Here is a 20935-nt window from a genome sequence, read left to right on the forward strand (position 1 = left end):
ATCACAAGACAGGGTTTGTGACAAATCTGAACTCATATGGACTGAACTAGTTCAATCTTAATTTCTCGCCATCTAGTAGCATAAGGGTCCTACCATTGCTTCCATGTTGTTGAGCAGCTCACCTATACAAATCAATGTACTTTCCATTGATCAAGGTGTTTTGCCTTATGCATTCAAATGAGAACTCATAGAACTCACATGCATAGTCAAACTGACTGGAATAGGCACAGAAACAAGAATATGTCAACACGATAGGTTATAAACCTTAAGTCGTGTGCTAGTGATAAACAATAGGTTTATTCTTGATTAGTTCTTGAACCTATTCAGGACGATTAAGACTCTCAATGACCTCTTTACATATAAGATTCTCTGTCAAGGAACATTTCTCGACAATCAAATATTCAAGAGTTAGTGTGAGTTCTTATCAAGAAAACACTTCACATAATTGGTCTTAGTTGGTCTTTGTCTTATCCAAGACATCACAATTACCAATTTCAAATGTACAAGAGTAAGACACCTTTCACATTTCATGATGTGTTATAAACCTACTTAAGATTATGTCACTCAAGGCACAATCTTGGAATGTGACTCTAAGACTCGATTTTGGAACGAAGTATGACTCACCTTTTTGATTTAACCATTCCAACAATTCTTGATTCCTCTTCTTAGTCATGCAAGTGCACTAAGGTGTCCTTAGAGGATCAATTGAGATATGGTTCCATAATCATTAGGATGATCATAAAACACAATACTAAAGTTCTTTCATTTCCTTTCAGATTGGAGAAACTTTTATCTTTCTCCCTAATTGATTCTTCTTATTCGTTATGCTATACATTAAAACTTCTCAAGGTATTAGAATTACACTTAAGCTTGTAAGCATAACCATATTTACTGAACTTTCAGTAAATCATGACGAATATACTTTATCGTCCTTTGCGGTGGACCTGACTAGTACACATCAATGTGTACTAGATCCTTTCATCTTTCACTTGACTTACATACATATGTAAACAAGGAATTAGTCTTAATTTCCCAAGTACCAAGATTTTCATACATCATATGATTCCATGTTTCTATCCAATTGAAACTTTGGCGATGAGAATCTTTCCTTACCTAGAAAATTACGACACTACCACAATTGATATAACTAAGAATCAAACCATTTTCAATATTGCTATAAATAGAAACATATAAACAACAATTTTCACAAATGCCATTACAAGGAAATATAAAATAAAATCAAAATTTCTTTATTTATAAAAAGGTGCGGAAAAATTTGTCCTTACAATACAATTACAAATGAGACTATGTTGCTATCTATTCCTAAGCAATCTATCATAACTCTTAAGTAGCAGCTCAAAAATCCGATCATCGAACCGTGCGATTGAAATCCATCTCTTCGCGATCAGAATCAGCTCATTCTTCCTTTAAGCTTCCTTTCTCTTTTTCGATCCTACAAAACATCAAAATGCAATCTTATCACATCATGTATTAAGAATCTACAAGTAGGAACTTAATAGAGTTAGACAGTGAACTTACCTGAAGTAGAACCATACAATTTAATTTTACCATCTCTTAGATCTCTCAGGTAGTCAGGGAAGCTTTGCAACCAATGCACCTTCTCTTGGAAATGGAAACAAACAGACTCTCTCGGAATGGTACACGGGAAAATCACAGACTTAGCCTTTCTCTTTACCATTTGATCAAACGGTTTTGACCTTAGCCAATCCCTTTCCATTGGGAAGAGAAAGCTTTTCTGGACTTCCATTGTCGCCATTTTCAATGTCCATGGAAGTTTGGGAAGTAGATCTTCCAATCAAGTTTGCTTTACCAGTGCGCCAAATCATTGTTGATTCAGTAGCAATAAGCAAATAAGTAAGATCGATAAGGGTATCGTCGTGGTCTGCCACATAGTAGTCTTTAACAAACTCACTATATGACTTAGGAAGTGAATGAAGAACCAAGTCAACAGCCAGCTTCCTTGGGAACACGACACCCAACATTCCCAGCATGTCAATATGTAGCTTTATGTCCAAGACGTGAGCACATACATACTTTCCATATTCATGTTTTCTTGCCAATAGGGCTTGAGTGATCTTGAACTTTTCAAGTTGACAAACATGTGGGTTAGGGAGAATAATTGGAGGAGGTGGAGGAAGTGAAGAATGATTTCCATTTTCACGATCGAAGCGTGAAACATCATCTTCATGAGGGAAGCTATTTTTAAAAGATTCGAGAAGACCATAGTTGTCAGAATTAGACATCTACAAGAGAGAAATTCAAATTAGTTTATTTAAGTCCTTAATATAACACCCAAATGAAATATTTAGGCTAGGACCCAACACAATATTCTACAATTCGGAAGAGGGATGCCGTAATCCAATTGTAAAATATTTGAAGGTAGGTAAATGACGATTTGCCAATTTCCACCATGAAAAACGAAAATGAACATTAGGTTTTAAATGAATTGAAATTCCTAGATTCTTTGAGATTCATTGAACTTTTCAATGGCATGTTTAATCTCGATTATGCCCTTCAAGTTTGTGACTGGGATACCGAGGATCACAAACAAGGTGTGAATAACCATGCAAATTAGCTTGGTACTCTCGATGTCATTAATCACCTAATCAATGTGCCGGTTAACCACACACGCTCCATTGATCAATGATAATTCACGAGAAACCCATTGCCATCCTTCATTAGTCCATATTAGTGAGTCGGTTAACCACACACGCTCCAATAACTGACCAATAAGGTGCAATGTGCAATTTCATGGGTTAGCATCAAATTCACATTTTCCTAAAGTAACTAAGATTGAGAATTTATAAAAGGTTTAGTTACTTTATATTTCATTATAGATTTAATGAGGATTTAAATGTCCTATCAAACCCGTTCGGCTAACGACCTTCCATTGGTCAAGGGTACAGTGGGTAAGAGTGTATACCCAATGACGGTCATTTTACAGCCCGCTTCCTTAAACACCCCTTATAGACCAGCTTCGTGAATGAGGCCTACTAACGGTAAGGCTGACTTTTAACTTATACATATATAATATATCAAACTTTTAATTTTATATAGTATAAGGGTGTATTTTACACATTTAAAATACTAAGTGGTTTAATCTATTAATAAATTAGACTTTTAATTTAATTAAACTTAAACCATGTCATTATGGATTTAATAATTCTCTCTTTTAATTAAATACTTAATTAATTTAATAAAACCATAAGGGTGTAATTTGAACTATTAAAAAAAACATCAAGGTTCCAAATATAAAATTCAAAATTAAAACTATTCAATTAATTTTTTAAGTTACGAAACCAAGAGTTGCACCTTTTGAAAACTTTCAATTACTAGAGTTCTAGAATTTAATGAGACTTTTCAAATTCCAAAACTTGAGGGCAAGTTTTGAAACTCTTTAAAACTTTTGGATTCCAAACTTGATGGCAAGTTTTGTAACTCCCTAAAAAAACTTTTGAGTTCCAAAACTTGAAGGAAAGTTTTGTAACTCTTCAAAAAAACATTTAGATCAAATTTTAAACTAATAAAATAATCATATATATTTATCTTTTACCAATTTGACCTAATGCAACTCATATAGCAAGCCAATTCAAATTCTACAAATAATTAGTTTTTCACAAAATCAAGTAATTATCTTAAAATTTGAAAAGATAATCACAATTCAAAATTTACAAATAATTAGTTTATCATATAATCTAATAATTATCTTAAATTTTGATCATTATCTTTTAATTTAGTTGAGGATAATTATTTTCATTACATAAAAATCGAATTTTGATCAACAAAACAATTTTTAGTAATTATCCAAATCCAAATTAAGCCAAGAAATCTGAAATCTGCCATCAGACCAGTCACCACCTAGTGGTGATTTTGACCACCTCGTGGTCATCAGGCAGAGTCCAAAAAAACGATTTTTTTCTGCTTTGAAAAATTACTAATGCATCAATATAACAGAAAACACCCATGGCTCTAATACAACTGTTGGGTTTTATGTACTATAACACTCCTATGGTGCACATACAAGCCTAATGCTTTGGATCTAAGTTTTCTCTAGTTATACATGGAATTTTTTATTTTCCAAAGCATGAATCCTAACTAGCATACAACATTGATATTTTAAACATAAAATAAGTTAGATGATTACCTCTTTGTTGTAGCTTGTAGAACTTGGCCTTTCAAGAGCTTAGAACCTCAAGCGTGATGCCTCAAATGGTTCACAAAACACCACCAACAATTGGAGGACAATGAGAGAGAGAGAGAGAGAGTCTAGAAACCACCAAAATTGGCTAGGGTTACACAAAGGAACACAAGTCACGATTTTAGGGTTGAAGGGGTTACATATATAGTGTAGAATTCCAAGGGTCACTTATAAACACTAATCCATTCACTTAGGCTTTTGATCCAATAACTCATTAGCCTAATGGACTAACTCTTAATGGACTCTCACATAGATTTAGTCCATCTCTAATCAACATGGATCATTAGCCCAAACTATATGTATCACTGATTTACTTAATCCCTCCCTGTTAATTTAATTAGTCTCTTTTGATCACTAAATTAATTCCAAATTAATTCTTGATCAATACTAATTAAATAATATGATTTCTTAATTAATATATTATACTCATAATATATTAATAAATCACAAATAACCTCTTTCTCAATTATCCATCCTATCAAATTGTTCTGGTGAATGCAACCCAAAATGGACCATGCTACTATCGGTTACACAAGTCACGATTTTAGGGTTACACAAAGGAACACAAGTCACGATTTTAGGGTTGAAGGGGTTACATATATAGTGTAGAATTCCAAGGGTCACTTATAAACACTAATCCATTCACTTAGGCTTTTGATCCAATAACTCATTAGCCTAATGGACTAACTCTTAATGGACTCTCACATAGATTTAGTCCATCTCTAATCAACATGGATCATTAGCCCAAACTATATGTATCACTGATTTACTTAATCCCTCCCTGTTAATTTAATTAGTCTCTTTTGATCACTAAATTAATTCCAAATTAATTCTTGATCAATACTAATTAAATAATATGATTTCTTAATTAATATATTATACTCATAATATATTAATAAATCACAAATAACCTCTTTCTCAATTATCCATCCTATCAAATTGTTCTGGTGAATGCAACCCAAAATGGACCATGCTACTATCGGGTCAAGTACATACCAATTATAGTTATGGGCTTAGAAACCTAATCCAACAGTGAGCTCATTATTGGTGCCTTTTGGTGAATTTTAGAAGGAGAAGGAAGCTCTTGGTGAGGTGGTTGCTTGTCAAGCATCCTTTCTTCAGCTAGCATATCTCTTGGACCTTGGTTAATGTCCAAGACTCAACCATTTCTTGTCATGTGGCTAGATCTATTGTTTTTGCCCCTTTTTCCATGTTTTGATGCACTTAAGTAATGGAATCTCATAAAGTTTGCAAATTTATGAATCTCCATGTCAAATAGAGCATTTAGTGTCTTGGATCTGAATTATAATCAAGTTTTGATGTTATGCATGGGGTTTTGGTCATTAAACCCTATTTTTGACCTAAAATGGAAAAGGCATGTATTAGACATGCAAGTCCTTAAAGCCTTAATTTTTAAGTTCTCTTTGGAATGTGAAATATTTTTGGAAACTTTGAAGTTGCAACTCTAAGGATTTGGTGCTTAATGAGAATCTTGATGCATTAAGTTACCATTAGTGGTTTGGGTTCGGACTTTAGCTTATGGAGGGGTTTGAGGGATAAAGTTGGAAACTTTACCTATCAAGACCATGGGAAGGACCAGATCAGATCCTTGGAGCTCTTGTAGTTGAAGGAAATGAATTAATGGTTTAAGCTGTCCAGACCACCACGACGTGGTTGAGGTCGCTAGGACGTTGTGACTTGGTCAAGACCCACCTGTTTTGTCGGTTTGTAGGCACAACGTGGCCAAGGAGCCCACGACGTGGTGACTAACTGGGTTGACTTTTGAATTTGACTAGGAGTTGGCTAAGTTTGGCATAGGGATATTTTGGGTATTTTGAGCTGTAGTCTGAGTTTTGGTCACTGTTATTTGTAAAGGTGACCGGTAGTGTTTGTTTCCAGAGCAGCGTGTTGATTCAACTTTTTCATCTGATTGTGAGGTGAGTATTCTCACTGTATCCATGGGTCGAAGGTACCAATGTCGGCCTATTATTGTGTTACATAGGATGATAACTGTTATGTGACTTATATGTGTTTGCATGTTGGGTTGAAATATACCCCAGGGCGGGGCCCATTGTTGCATGTTCAAGTGGAAATCTACCCCAGGGCGGGACCGACTATCATATGATCGGGTTGAAATATACCCCAGCGCGAGGCCCACTATCGTATGATCGGGTTGAAATATACCTGAGGGCAGGGCCGATATTTGATTATTGGGTTGGAATATACCCCAGGGCTAGGCCCAATTATATGTTTAGTATGTGGTACTATGGGGGTACTCACTAAGCCTTGTGCTTACAGTTTATGTTTATGGTTTTAGTGTAATTTCCCAAAAATTTCAACAAATTTAAACTTTCAAAACAACCCATTTATTAAAGAGGTGTTTACAAAAACCATTGTTTCCAAAACACTATTTAAAATCGGAATTGTTTACAACATAGTTTTCAAAATGTTTCCATTATCAGAGTTTCCCATAAATCAGTCACTAGACTGGAAATCTGGCATACAAATGTTTAGCCCTCAGTACGAGTCTGGCATACCAACCGGTCCTCAGCTCGTATCTAGAATGCTACTAAGCCCTCAGTATGAGTCTGACATGCCCTACCCGGCCCTCAGCTCATATCTGGAATGCTAATGAGCCCTCAGTAAGAGTCTGGTATGCCCTTCCTGGCCCTCAGCTCATATCTAGATTGATCCAGGGTTTGTTGGCTACCGCACGGAGCAGTACAACCTCTGTTGGGTACAAAGTTATCCATGTATGACTTTGTAAATGATTTGAATTTTGTAGACCCACTTTCATGTGGTAAAGTAGCCTTGTGACATGAGAGATAGAGAGAGAGAGAGATAGATGTAAACACCTCTATATAAGGTGGGTTTGTTCCACATGTAGAGGTGTGCTTGAGAGATGTAACATTGAGAGTGTTAGTGTGTGTTAATTATGTAGATTTAGATCTAGATCCTTTTTTGTAAACACCTTTCATTATCGAATACATCTCTTAAACACCCAAATCACCGTGTTCTTTGTGTGTTCTTTAATTCCGCATGCCAAACCAATGTTCATAATTCTCATCAATTGGTATCAGAGCGGGTCTTCGAAGATCAACATGATTTTTTGAAGAAACGATTCTCGGTTTGGCTACAATCATCACAATTGGAGCATTTATGGTGAGTCTCTCTATGATCTCTCTAAATCTCTTTGATTCGTGCTTGCGTTCTTGAATTTTTTGATCATTTTGACTCATTGGATCAATTTTTTTTTGAAAAACCCACTTGTTATGATCCAATAATTTTTTCATTGATCAAGTCCAATCTAATCTCATATTCTTTTGTTCGATTCGATTCTTAATTTGTAATTGCTAGTTTGAATCAAGATAAATTGTCCAAATCTTGTAACTGTTCATGTTCATCGAGTCATTTTTTTTGTTCAAATATTTTGATTTAACAATGATCCATATCTTGAGCCCAAAACGAGAATCAATTACTGTTCATGTCCATTTTTTTGCCTAATTTCGATATCTTATCACAAGAAGCCCAAAACATTCATTTAATCTGTAAGATGAGTATTAAGTGTGTTCGTTCTTTTTCGTATGCATAAAAGGGTTGTACTCTATTGATTTTCTTGATTCTCGATTTAAACTTCGAGTTCTTGAGTTCTGTTTTTTTATTCAACGATTGTGTTAATCGATTTGACTTTACTTGTTCTTATAAACTTGTGAATCGATTTGTTCAATTACAAAAATCAGTGATGATCAAGTTATTGCTAAGAAATTGGACATTAGATCTTTGATTAAGATGATAGAATCAATGTTGCTTCAAAATCGATTTTGGTTATTGATTAAATTTGATCGATGAACTAATGATTCTTGGTTTGGAGATTTTGATTGAACTCGGAAATCGTTGATTTGGATTGAAATTGATAAACTAATGAAGAACATTCAAGAACAGATGAAGAGCGATTGCAATTTTGGTTGAAAATGGGCGTTTGATCTGATATTGTTCAAAGAATCGTTGTTTTACTGTTATGAACAATTTCGATGGTCAAAGATGAAAGTCAAAATTGGAACAATTACTCATTGTTTTGATTGTGGTGTGGTGAATAGGTCTCGTAACCGACTCAGAATTGAAACGAAGGCATATGAATTAATTTGGGTCATTCGCATCTACAATCACGTTTAGGGGTTAGAGATCAACAAGAATGCGATTTGGTTAACTGGTCTGAAGGTCAAGAATGTTCGCATACAAAGTCGTGATTTGGGTCTCAGTTGAGTTCGCATAAGAAAACAATTGGGTTTGGAAGTTTCACTATGGGAAGGATTAGGTTGATGGTCAAACAAGATTCGCAATTGGATGATTGGGTTTAGAGGTCAAAATCGTGATCGCATACATGGTGTGTGTATTTGACGTGTGTTGAGAACTTGGGTTTGCTTATGAGATCAGAATACTTCGTTTGCATCCATGTTTCAATATGCGAAAGTTGTTCATTCGCATCTGATAACAAGTGGAGAAGAAACAAATTGTTTCATTTTGTGTCCCTCAACTTTCAACAAAATGACAATTTTAACCCACTGTCGCAATGGGTCAAAAGTTGTGCAAAATTCTGAATTTCCATTTCGCATACCTGCAGTTTTCGCAAGTTGGCAGAATTTACCCAGTTTCGCAACTAGGCTAAAAATTCTGGGAAATGGGAATATTTTTTGAATCAGGTCCCTATAGTTGATGCGAATTAACACTTTATGCCCAGTTTCGTATTTGGGGTAAATTTTCGCATTTGAGGCTGTTTTGGGCGCACCGAATCACAGCAGAATTTTGAAATTGACAATTTCTACTCAAATTTGTAAAATTTTGTCAAAGGCGGTCCGTAAACGAAGCTGAAAATTGAAGATTTTTTGGATTTTCCGGATTGAAGCAAAATGTTTATGCCATGTGTTAAGGGGGAGTTTTGGGTAGAAAAATTCTGAATTGAGCACTTTCTCATTCCCTTTTTGGTTTTATAATCATTTTTCGATTATAAAAAGGGGGAGAGATTTAGATATGGAAATTTGAAAGTTGAATTTTTCATATTATTCGAACTTGAAGACCGAAGTGACCTCGAGTATTTGAAGTTTATGAAATGATTCGATTGGAGATTCGGAAGTGATTTCGGTTCATGATGGGTTTGGACTTATTGAAAATTTTTGGGGTGTGCTTTTATGCTCAACTTTAGGGTGATTATTTGGAGATTGAGAAACTCCTAATTATCTGTTGATGCTCGGTTCGTATGGTCTCATATTCTAGAACCCAAATTGAAGAATCATGGAAGAATTGAAGATTTGATGTTCATCTCTACATGTGTCACGTTTGAGGCTCGGTTCGTGAAGTTGCTCGAGTTTGGAAGATTTGAAGCGGGTCATCCAATCCTAACTTTGAGGGGGAGAATGTTGGGTACAAAGTTATCCATGTATGACTTTGTAAATGGTTTGACTTTTGTAGACCCACTTGCATGTGGTAAAGTAGCCTTGTGACATGAGAGATAGAGATAAAGAGAGAGAGAGAGAGAGAGAGAGAGAGAGAGAGAGATGTAAACACCTCTATATAAGGTGGGTTTGTTCCACATGTAGAGGTGTGCTTGAGAGATGTAACATTGAGAGTGTTAGTGTGTGTTAATTATGTAGATTTATATCTAGATCCTTTTTTGTAAACACCTTTCATAATCAAATGCATCTATTAAACACCAAAATCACCGTGTTCTTTGTGTGTTCTTTAATTCCGCATGTCAAACCAATGTTCATAATTCTCATCAACCTCAACCCAACCCAATACGCCGACATATACATATAATAACATATACTGATAATAATACAAACAGTGTCACAGGCAGTCCTACAGATCTACCGAACTAGCATATCAAACTAGCATGCATATATAATCCATATTCAACATATCAACGAATATCAGGTCATCAAACCAATAGGTCGGCCTTGGTTCCTTCGACACGAAAGCAAAGTGAAGAAAACTCACCTCTCGATTTGATCCATAGTTGATGAGGTCCCGACTCCGAATCTCAGCTCCAACCAATACCTATCTATCCAAGTGACCAACAACCATCAAAATCCCAAAATCCAAAATACCCTTTAGGTCAACTTGGTCAAAGACAAAAGTCAAAGTTAACAGTCCATATTGACTTCAACACATCGTGTTGACTTACAAACACGCCGTGTTCCTCTCGTATCCAAACAGTCTGGAAAAACCCCGGCCAACACGCCGTGTTCACTTGCAAACACTCCGTGTTTGCCAGAGTTATAGCAGCTTAATCCATTATGCTGCTTCCTTCAATTCCCAGAGCTCCAAAGCTCAAATCTGGACCGAAATTATAATAAGAAGGATAAAGTTTCCAACTTTATCCCCTAGGGCTACTATAAAGGGTCCAAAACCTAACTATAAGACTTGGAGGGGCAAGGACATAACCAATAAGTACTTAATCTTTAAAGTTGACTCCCAATACTTTTAGAAGAGGTTCTAGCACTAAAACCATTCCAAAGGTCGGTGCTTTATAGACATGCATGACCAATGCATGTCTTGAACCCATTTTAGGTAAAAAAATGAGGATTATGAACTAATCTCTATACATGGCATCAAAACTCAACCATAAGCCAGATCCAACACTCTACAAGGTCACCTTGACTTGCAGATTCATAAAGTTGCAAACTTTATGAGATCTAACCACCCTTACATTCAAGAACAAGAAGCTATAGGGACAAAACTGAAGATCTAGCAATATGGAATGATAAATATCGGATCTTGGACACTTACAAAGGTCCAGAAGAATGACAAGCTAAAGGATGAGGGATTTTTTTTGTTGGATCTTGCTTCCTTCTTCCCACTTCTTCCTTATTTGGCTCCAAAGACACCATACTAGCTCACAAATTAGAGGGAAATATGATTAGGGTTTCTTTCAGGGCTTGAGGGTTGATGGGGGCTGAGGGTGAACAAACCCTAGCCTCCACTTTCCTTTAAATAGGGAGCAAAACCCGAAAAATTAGGGTTTTATTTCCAACGACCAACACGCCGTGTTCCAGAAGGCAAAACGTCGTGTTTCACTTAATGAGACCCACATATTTTCTTATCTGGACACACCGTGTTGGTGCCTCCAACACGTCGTGTCCAATCCCAAAAAGGGTGATTTATACCCAAAGTTGATCCTCAAATTTCCGTGTGTTACAACTTTCCCCCACTTAAATAGATTTCGTCCTCGAAATCATTCCTCACTATCTCCTTTACTGACTTAACGATCCTGACTGGACTCCCTGAATCCCAAAATGACTAGGGAAGTCACCTCGCTCAGATGACTACCCACCCTTACTAATGTCGAACCCAAAATAGAAGATATCACAAACCCCGACGAAGAGTAAACCTCAACTTTTCCTTAAGCCAACGAGTATCCAACTGATGTACCTGAAATTGAAAACCCTGAACAATGTCGGACTCCAAGACAAACAGAACCAATCAAAACTAATCCCACAAAGAATCAACCCCAAAACCCGAACCGAACCACCTATCCGACCTGAACAAATCTACAGATACCCGAAAACATATACCTCTGACTACTTATTGATCCCTGATAAAAGTCGACCTTGCCATACGATGGCCTTCCATTAATCGAACCCATTCAAAGCATGACTCACATACTGACGACAAATAATTCCTTGATCCTACTGACGTTAACTGATAAAGTACAACCATCACTACTTAGCTCAAAATCCGGAATCCAATACATTATTTGAAATGAACCCAAACACCTCGTTCGCGAATTTTCCACTAATCCCAAATCCATAGGATGCACCAAACCTTTAATTAACTCGTGACTTCCTGACACATCATTCTAACCACTGATCCTATGAGCAAAGATGAGAATTCCAGAAATTCCTCATTTATCTCCAATCCTTAACCATTTAGGTGTAGCCCCAACTAGCAAATCACCCGATACCGAAAGTACCATAATCAGAAGAAATCAACAATCATGAACATTGGGCCCCACATCCTATGTCTGGAATACCCTTAAAAGGTCCTCATCATAGGTCTAGATTGTCACCGAGCCCACAGTATGAGTCTGGAATGTCTTACCCGGCCCTCAACCCATGTCTGGAATGCTCGCGCCATAATGCCAATCTTGTCGACATTACATCTTTTGCCTGAACTCGCGACTCACACCATGACCAAAGGATTCTCAACCTCTTTCCACTGCCTTATAGGGACCTAACAACGTCCATCTCAGCGCTAACCGCACAACAAGCCATAACTACACCAAATCCAATTCCTTTCACAAACTGGCTGCTATCGATGCAAAGCCAACACAATCATGGTCGTCCACGACCAAGAAACAGGATAACGGTTGCACCCTTGATCCAATTCAAGGGTTATCACCCAAAAGAACCATGTGAATAATTCGATCCAAACCCCAAGGCTATCTTTCCCAACCCTCATACACACAAAGAATTACCACCATGCACATTCTTAGGGGACCTATAACCTCATCCAAATAAGGCAGAAATACCAGTGTTCTAACGAATGACGAACCTCAATCATTAACAAAGACATCCTTATGATTGATCGAAACAAGATCCCATACTTTCTTGAGACTGAACAGATCCCTCCAATACGCAAACAACTCGAGAAGACTTCTAAAGTGATCCTGAATGTCACCAAACCCAAGCCTTTTATGGACTAAAACTCCATACCATCTGTGAGGGTAAGCATACCCAGAGACCAAAGGAACATAAAACATACTAAATTTGACGATAAACTGACATATCCATAGAACTTCAACTGCCACACTAAAACCTTCCAAATCCTTTACCGAATGACAACGATGTGACCAATAATCGTGAACAAGCCATTAAATCGAATGAACCAAGACCCTTGTGGGGCTGAACGCAGCAATTTCGAAACTAATTCCTTGATCAATATCTGCCCAAGCTAGACTACAATTAGAAATCCTCACACCTAAATGAAAATTTCCCTCTGCCACCTATACTCGACCTTGGTGATCCCAACGGTTCCTTAGTTATTCATTGATATCACAAAAAGAAGCCACTAGCTGCAACGAGCTCCTTGACCAACCACTTTCTATTGAGATACAACCCATGAACCTCGTGACCCATATGTCTGATCGCCACCTACTATATGCTCTTGATCTAACCAAATCCCAAACCGAGATTCCACACACTTGCACCGCAGAACCGAACAAGACACCCTTCAATACCACGAATTCGGACAGATCGATGATCTACCAAATAGAATACCAGTTCTCCCCCACTTAGGGTTCGAACTACCACCCAAGGGCGTTGAAACCAAACCATACCTCAAACCGGCTCAACCAAGTACAACCATTCCTGACCCCGTAAATGAATAATACACACAGGATGATCTTCCAGATAAAGATCAAACATATCCAGAGGGAATCCATAATTTCAGCTGAAGGCCTCTGAAATTCCCAATCATGACTACTTAACATTGAGGTTCCCTTACGAGAGCATAACCCAATACTGACTTATGATCCACAACTTACACTCCTTGCCGGCAATTCCAACCGCCAAACCGGTACCTGTCCTGCCTATATCCAAAGAACACGGACCCTTGGTTGCATCACAAAACATCCATACCACATCAACCACCTGCACGCCACCATGCTAACCTTTTGTCCCCAAACACTGCGACCAATAGTTCCCATGTTGGGTTTACATCCCAACACTGAAATTCCTTAGCCTGATCACTCCTCCTCCGAACCCGGAAGACTGAAGGGGTAGAATTGTTTCCATTGATAGCGACATACCAAACCATCAATCAACCAGTCTACGTCCAACTGAAATCCTCAAATCGATCATAACGGTGGATCCATCGTTGAGTCTCGCGAATCGAAATAACGACCTTGAGCAAAACCTTCGAAGCCTCAAAATCATCAAGCTCATAAAGGTTTGCCCGACCAATCCAAACCAATTTCGCCACTAGGGCCGGACAAATACCATGCCATTCCCCATGCCTGAGCAACCATATTCAAAGATCAACAAAAGCCCATTCCAAAATATCACGGTAACCTCCGACGTGATAAACTCCTGCATCCGTTCGACAATCGACTCAGTACCTGCCCCTGAGTTGGAACCAGAATCTAAGCCCTTTTTCCTGAGTGCTCAACGCCATACAACAAAACAACATTCAAACGATCCGAACATACCCAAGAATCCTCGTTCTACAGGCTTCCTAGACTCTCCAAAACTCTCCCAGATTCGAGTATGGATCCTGTTCTTTGAGTACTACAGGCCCAATACTACCTTCCACACTTATCCATACTTTCCTCAAGAGTCATCCTGAATCCTCTAAGTCACCTTCTCAAACTGATACTCCACATGATCGCTTAATGGCACAACAAAACCCAACGAATCATTCCCTAAGCTTCCTAGGTTTTCGACCTCACACTGCCATCAGCTGCTGAAGAACTTTCCATAACGCCAGTAACCTACTTCATAAATACAATTACATGCAACAAAGCTCAGATAATCCTTTGAATAAAAGACTCATCATTACCACGGTTGGACTCGGATAAGAGCTGCGCAATAGGGTCAAATCCATTACTCTGAGATTATCCAACCTCTGTCACATGTGACTTGACATATTCACTTAGTAGCTAGCTCGCATCACTTAAGAGTTCCACAAAGCACAAAGCAAGCCGCATTCGAGCAGCGGAGATGACTGATACTAAGACACAATAAAATCAGGCAGATCCTCATACGAAATTCTTGATCGCTATCTCCCAACATCTTGGATACACTTTATTTCTGCCCTCACTCTCTCAAGAGTGGCTAACCATCCTACGTGCTATCCGGTCATGAACTGCACCCACTCATACACATGCGCCCCTTCCTCACTTCCTAGAGGAGAACTAAGCATAACGCAGCTGACCGACTGACCCCACACAACTCACCCTACTATCAACTACTACACAACCCTCCATTGGTGATAAATAACTATTGCATGAATACAACCACATGCCATATAGTTTAAACAATCTTAGGCTAAAAGATTCAATCCTACAACGGTTGGACTCAGACAAGAGCTACGCAGCAGGACCAAATCCCTTATCATAAGATCATTTACTCCATGTAGCATGTGACTTAGCGTATTCACTCAATAGCTAGTTTACACACGAAAGAGCCATACCACAATCAATCAAGGATTCTATGACAGATAAGGCATCATTATTTAAAACCGGAATTGTTTACAACATAGTTTTCAAAACGTTTCCATTATCAGAGTTTCCCAGAAATCATAAGTTCCGAAAACACGAGGATGTGTACGGTCACGCCTTCACCTTGCCACGGTCCACTGAAGTACCTGAAACCATAAACCAAAACTGTAAGCACGAAGCTTAGTGAGTTCCCCCAAAGTACCAACGCCCAAAAAAATAGCACATATATAATAACAGCATGCAATGGGTCCACAACTAAAAGACTGGATTACCCCTAAACCCACAGTATGAGTCTGGCTTGCCTATCGGGTCCACAACTTATATCTGGCTGGCTCCTGAGCCCACAACATAAGTCTGTCCTGCCCCAGGGGCCCACAACTTATGTCTGGCTTGCTCCCTAGCCTAATCAGTCACTAGACTGGCATAAAAACATTTAGCCCTCAGTACGAGTCTGGCATACCAACCGTCCTCAGCCCGTATCTGGAATGCTACTGAGCCCTCATCATGAGTCTGGCATGCCCAACCCGGCCCTTAACTCATATCTAGAATGCTAATGAGCCCTCGGTATGCGTCTGGTATGCCATCCCCGGCCCTCAGCTCATATCTGGATTGCTCCAGGGTTTGTTGGCTACCACACGGAGCAGTACAACCTCAACCCAACCCAATACGTCGATATATACAGATAATCATACAAACAGTGTCATAGGCAGTCCTACAGATCTACCGAACTAGCATATCAAACTAGCATGCATATCTAATCCATACTCAACATATCAACGAATATCAGGTCATCAAACCAATGGGCCGACCTTGATGCCTTCGACCCGAAAGCACAGTGAAGAAAACTCACCTCTCGATCTGATCCATAGCTAATGAGGTCCCGACTCCGAATCTCAGCTCCAACCAATACCTATCCATCCAAGTGACCAATAACCATCAAAAACCCAAAATACCAAAATACCCTTTAGGTCAACTTGGTCAAAGACAAAAGTCAAAGTCAACAGTCCATATTGACTTCAACACGTCGTGTTGACTTGGAAACACGTCGTGTTCCTCTCGCATCCGAACAGTCGGGAAAAACCCCAGCCAACACGTAGTGTTGACTTGCAAACACCTCGTGTTTGCCAGAGTTCCAGTAGATTAATCCATTATATTGCTTCCTTCAATTCCCAGAACTCCAAAGCTCATATCTGGACTGAAATGATAATAAGAAGGTTAAAGTTTCCAACTTTATCCCCTGCGACTACTCCAAAAGGTCCAAAACCCAAGTACAAGACTTGGAGAGGCAAGGACTTAACCAATAAGTACTTAATCTTTAAAGATGATTCCCAATACTTTCCAGAAGAGGTTCTAGCACTAAAACCATCCCAAAGGTCGGTGCTTTATTGACATGCATGACCAATGCATGTCTTGAACCCATTTTAGGTAAAAAAATGAGGATTATGAACTAAACTCTATACATGGCATCAAAACTCAACCATAAGCCAGATCCAACACTCTACAAGGTCACCTTGACCTGGAGATTCAAAAAGTTGCAAACTTTATGAGATCTAACCACCCTTACATTCAAGAACAAGAAGCTATAGGGACAAAAATCAAGATCTAGCTATATGGAATGATAAAAATCGGATCTTGGACACTTACAAAGGTCCAGAAGAATGCCAAGCTGAAGGATGAGGGATTTGTTTGCTAGATCTTGCTTCCTTCTTCCCACTTCTTCCTTATTTGGCTCCAAAGACACCACACTAGCTCACAAATGAGAGGGAAAGATGATTAGGGCTTCTTTCAGGGATTGAGGGATGATGGGGGCTGAGGGTGAACAAACTCTAGCATCCACTTTCCTTTAAATAGGGAGAAAAACCCGAAAAATTAGGGTTTCATTTCCAGCGACCAACACGCTATGTTCCAGGAGGCAACACGTCGTGTTTCACTTAATGAGACCCACGTCTTTTCTTATCTGGACACACTGTGTTGGTGCCTCCAACACGTCGTGTCCAATCCCCAAAAGGGTGATTTATACCCAAAGTTGCTCCTTAAATTTTCGGGTGTTACATTTAGGTACTTCCGGTACTTAGGGGAAGAGCCCGGCGTGATGGCACGACATCCTCCCTTCATGATTTCCGCACTTTTTGGATAATATTACTCTGATGATTTTGATATTGTATATTGTGAATGTTTTGGAACAACTTGATGTTTGAAACTATTGATTTTGAAATGAAAAAATTTATCACTGTTTTTGGGACGTTACACCTCTTCACAACACCATTTTGTTATGGAGTGTGAACACATGAGGTTTGATGAATAACACCTTTAGATTAAAAAAAGATTTTATTTTATTATTAAGAATTTCAGTACCATTATTTGACCTCAAAACATTAATTTTAACTTCAAACAAATTAATCAAAATGTTAAAGAAAACATAAACACAACCAAAAACTTTTTTTTTTAGATTTTAACAGATAAACCCAGGTAGCTCTAGTATAGTCACCCACTATAGTCATAATGAACCTATACCCTTATGACGTTGTCACCCTATAAGGACCCCAAACATCTAAGTGGATAAGCTCACCAAGCTTGGAAGTAACATGTTGACTAATTGGAAAAGACTCTCTAGTTTATTTGGCCTTATGGAAAATATCATAGGGAGGTAAAACCTCATTACTGAATTTTAGTTTATGTCTAAAAGAAAACAAAGCTTGTTCTGAAGGATAAGCTAACCTATTATGCCAAGTAAGTTTAGACACATAGCAAACAACGGAATTGGAAAAACCAATGACATTACTTGAAGGTGCATTATCTATGTAATAGAGACCTCTAGATTCTCTACCATTCCCCACCATATCATTTGACTATAAACCCTGAATTTTACAACTATGTTCATTAAACACTACTTTGCAATTACTATCTCTACAAACCTTGTGAACATATAACATATTCACATTGAATTCAGGAACAGAAAAAACATCAAAGAGAGTTAAGGAATTAGACACATCTATAGTGTCATGAAGCAGGGATTCTGAAGCTATCATATGTTGATTTTCTCCAGAATACACAATCCATTTTTGATAACTACAAGCGGAACTACAAACATTAAACAAAGAAGTACATGCCATGTTGTCCATCAGATCCCTCCATATTTGATTGTTTTTCATTAATCATTTGAAGGAATCTGGCATATTGTTCTTTTGTGAGGTGGTGATATTCAGACTCTTTAGAAGACTCAAATAGGGTAGATGAATTAGACAACCCACGAGATACAGTAGAAGAATTACCGAAAAAAGATTTATTCCGACTACTTTAACTAAGGGAATCATTTCTATTTTTGAAATATTTAGGATAGCCAATTATTTTGGAACATTTTTCAATTGAATGTCCTTTTATACCACAGTGTTTACACCGAACATATTGATTTCTACTTTTATTATTTGAGTTACAAGAATTAAACCTATTGTTAACTTTAGTATTGAAAGCAACATGTTGTGATTTAGGTAGGGGTTGAGAATTGGACAAGGATCCATTTCTTTGATGATATTCTTCATGAGAAATTGTAGAGAAAGCATATTTAACATTAGGTAATGGGTCCATAAGAAGAATATGGCTTTTTACTTGACTATACGATTCATCAAGTCCACTTAGAAACTGCATAAGTTTCATTAGTTTAGAGTGATTATTTAGCTTAGTAGCAGCCTCACAAGTGCACTTAGTAAGACTAATAAGACCATCAAACTCCTTCCACAATGCATCAAGCTTATTAAAGTAGTTAGACAAAGAGATTCCATTTTGTTTTAAAGAACTTATTTGCTGATGTATGTTGAAAACCACATAACCATCATCCTTATTGTAAGTTTCAAAATGACTATTCCAAATTTCTTCAGGTACTTCAGAATAAGAATGACTAAGAATGACTGGCATAAATGGAGTCTGATATAGAAGGGAGAATCCAAGAGCAAACAATAGCGTTAGCTATTTCCTATTTTAAGGCCTTAGTTTGATCTACAATGTTCTTTTTAAGAGTTCCATACTTCCATCAACAAAACCTAATTTGTTTATGGCTTTAAGAGCCCTAGATATAGAACTTCTCCACAAACGAAAATTTTCATTTCCCATTAGTTATATAGTTATAATTATTGTGAAAGAATTATCTAAAGGATGAATATACAATGGATCATCAAAATCAATAGTAACTTCAGTTTTACCACTACCACTAGGGATATCAGCAGGACCAGTCATAATGACAAGCAACTATGCAGGCAAGAAAAACAACACAGATAAAGAAAGCAATGAACACACAAGAAATAAAAAAAAAACAATTGTATTGATTTAGCGTCGGGATGGTCACCACGATATGTTGGGGCCCAATACAATTAATACAGAGCCAAGAAAACACAAGAAATGCAAGCAAATAACTGGTGTACTCAAGACAACCAGGATCTACCACAACTATAGCTAGAATGAGAGAAGAAGGGAACAAGAAAGGCTTACAGAGGTCCAAAGCAACAGAAGAGATGAAAATGATGGTCGTTTCACTTAGGTTTCGTTGTCTTATAAAGTTATTTCAGATTAGATCCGTTCTCATAAAAGAGTTATTTCAGATCAGAATTCATTCTCTAAAGAGTTATTTCAAAACCTAAACAGAGATTGAACGACTATTATGAAGACGAAGAAGAACCTTCGTCTACGCAGTGAGCGCCAAACCTTCCCAGATCCAAAAGGATCAAGTAGTTCTCTAGAAGATCTGCAAATCAAGAAACAGACCGCAGTAACGAGAACAAAAAACAAAAGTAATCAAAAGAGAAATCAGTGACGGAAACGTAGATTTAACGCAGAAGGAGTTAAATCCGAAACCGTTTACAAAACAAACACTGAAACCTAGATTTAACGTAGAAGCATTAGATCTAAACGTTTTTTCGAACAAAAAACAAGAATAATTGCGGAAACAAAAGGAGCACAAGAATAGCTAACCTCTGAAACGAGAACGATGATCGGAAACGATGATCGGAGCTACCTTGGGCTCTGATACTATTGGGCTCTGATACCATGTAAAAAAGACAAGATAATTCACCCAACTTGAACAATTCATCTCATAAACGAACCAAAACGTTATACATGTACTTTTATACCGAAAAAATCTCTATATGTTCACTCATACTCAAATTGTATACAAATCATACAGAAACCCTAGAAGAAGATGAACAATAAAAAACCATGATCGTGTTTACAACCGAGAGAAAACTAAGAGTGTTAAGAGAGAATAATGATCGATACAAACTTGAAACAGAATATCTAAACCGAGTCAAGAAACGAGCCTGCTCCAGAAATAAATACACAATACACCCTGCATAATAACTAAAAATACAGAAACTATCCAAATACCATAAATGTTAAGTTTGACCTTTAAAAATTATTATATTTTTAACGTCCCAAGAAAAAGTTGAATAATAGAAGGACAATCTAAAGTTTAAAGAGTTTAATAGAAAGCAGAATAATAGAATGACAATCTA

The 20935-nt window shown here is 37.6% G+C and overlaps 1 long non-coding RNA gene across 1 annotated transcript; it reads right to left on the minus strand.

Annotated features, from left to right (window-relative positions):
- Positions 1–1229: 1229 nt before the first annotated feature.
- On the minus strand, positions 1230–20773 carry LOC145132249 (uncharacterized). The gene is made up of 3 exons (XR_013717958.1): positions 20104–20773; positions 1540–15580; positions 1230–1453 (listed from the first exon to the last, which is right to left on the minus strand). It is a non-coding gene; the product is annotated as an uncharacterized LOC145132249 (long non-coding RNA).
- Between the last annotated feature and the right edge of the window lie 162 nt (positions 20774–20935).

Source organism: Lactuca virosa, chromosome 8 (genome assembly GCF_052849685.1).
Source record: "Lactuca virosa cultivar CGN04683 chromosome 8, Lactuca_virosa_CGN04683_v6, whole genome shotgun sequence".
In the NCBI taxonomy this organism is placed as follows: domain Eukaryota; kingdom Viridiplantae; phylum Streptophyta; class Magnoliopsida; order Asterales; family Asteraceae; genus Lactuca; species Lactuca virosa.